Source organism: Corvus brachyrhynchos, unplaced genomic scaffold (assembly GCF_000691975.1).
Source record: "Corvus brachyrhynchos isolate BGI_N302 unplaced genomic scaffold, ASM69197v1 scaffold350, whole genome shotgun sequence".
NCBI classification, from domain to species: domain Eukaryota; kingdom Metazoa; phylum Chordata; class Aves; order Passeriformes; family Corvidae; genus Corvus; species Corvus brachyrhynchos.
In genome coordinates, this window is record NW_008235638.1 from 175,858 (window position 1) to 177,831 (window position 1,974).

The following is a 1,974-nucleotide window of genomic DNA, read 5'->3' on the forward strand; positions in this document are numbered from 1 at the left end:
CCCCAGCTCCCGCAGGCCTCTCCATTCCCTTCTCCTGCTGCTCCAGCCCCGTTCCCAGCTCCAGCTCCAGCCCCTCAATGTCCCTTTTCCACGAGGGAACACGAGCCGAGTGTCCCCAAGGGGCCCGAGCGTCCCCAGCCACCAGAGCGCAGCATTGGCCCGCACAAGCCGCTCCTGCCTCTGGAAAATCCCTTTGGATCCTCCCCCTCTCCCTCTCTCTCTCTCCAGGAATAGTTTAAATTTTGGATTTGCCTCAGCCCAGCCCCTTTTTCGCCGCTGGATCCGGGAGGAACCCGAGGCACCAGCGCGGACTGGGGTGTCCTGCTGGGAATCAGCTCCCTGGAGAAGGAGCCGGGGATCCCGGGGGGCAAAACCTGTCCCAGACCTGTCCCAGGCCTGGGGGGGTCCTGGGGCCATCAGGAAGAGCATTCCCAGGAGATCGGGGAGGGATCCGCCACCCCCCTGCTCAGCCTCCTGCTCCCGCTGCTGGAAAAGCTGGGAATGTTCAGATCCCAGAGGCTCTCCCGGGATCTGCAGGGGCTCCGGGGAAGCTGGAGAGGGACTTTTCCTCAGGAACCGCAGGGAATGGGGTCAGAGTGACAGAGGGGGAATTGGGGTGGGATTTTGGGAAGGGATTGTTCCCTGTGAGGGTGGGGAGGGCCTGGCCCCGGTTATTCCATGGATTCCCCACCCCTGGGAATGTCCAAGGCCGGGCTGGAGCAGCCTGGGACAGCGGAAGGTGTCCCATGGCAGGGGTTGGAATGAGATGATTTTTAAGATTCCTTCCAACCCCACCCATTCCATAATTCCATGGTTCCTGAGCTTCCCAGGATCCAGCCGATTCCTATAAAACTCCCGTCCCTGGCTGAGCTTCCCGGCTCCCAGGAGACGCTCGGGGCTGAGTCAGGTCTGGGACTCTGCTATAAAACCTCCCCCATAAATCCCCCAAACTCATCCCAAAGCTTTCTCCATGGTTTGTGCCCCATTTTCGGATTTCCCAGATTGTTCCTGAGAACTCCTGTGCTGCTCCTTGAAAATCTCCTCCTGATTCCCGGCCTAAACTAATTCCCAATTTCTTCTCTGCTCCTTGAAATCCTCTGCTGATTCCCAGCCTAAATTTAGTCCTAATTTCTTCTCTGCTCCTTACAAACCTCTGCTAATTCCCAGCCTAAATTTAGTCCTAATTTCTTCTCTGCTCCTTACAAACCTCTGCTAATTCCCAGCCTAAATTTAGTCCTAATTTCTTCTCTGCTCCTTACAAACCTCTGCTAATTCCCAGCCTAAATTTAGTCCTAATTTCTTCTCCGCTCCTTACAAACCTCTGCTAATTCCCAGCCTAAATTTAGTCCTAATTTCTTCTCTGCTCCTTATAAACCTCTGCTAATTCCCAGCCTAAATTTATCCCTAATTTCTCCTGCAGGGCTCTGATTGCCTCACTCAAACCCCACAACTTTTTCAGCGGCCGTCCCATCAAAGAATCCAATCCCCAATTGCTTCATTCCCCCTCCGGAGCTCGGGAATGACCTCATTGGAGTTCAGCCTTTCCCAGGTTTTTCCAGGACCTGTTGGAAAAGTGGAGCAGCCTTGGGGTCACCCAGGGAGGAACTGGGACACAGAGCCACGGTTCAGCCTTTCCTGACCTCTTGGAAAAGGATAAAATCCCTTTTTTTGGAGTATCAGCTGCCTGGTGCTCCTGGTGCCGCAGGGAGCCTCTTGGATTTGGACCAAAGTGGGGGTTTTTGCTCCCGAAAAAGTGGGTTCAGGCCCTGAATTGGAATTTTTTTTACGAGGATTTGCTGCCTGCTTTATTTTTGTGGTTGTTCCGGGCAGGATTGAAGCCATGGAGGCTGAGCAGAACATCTGGAAAACACCTGGGTAACACCAAAATTCCATGTTTCGGGTGTGGCCAACACAGAAAATCCTTAAAAATGGGGAGTTTTCCCATCTAAAACAAGGGAAAAACACCAGGGCATT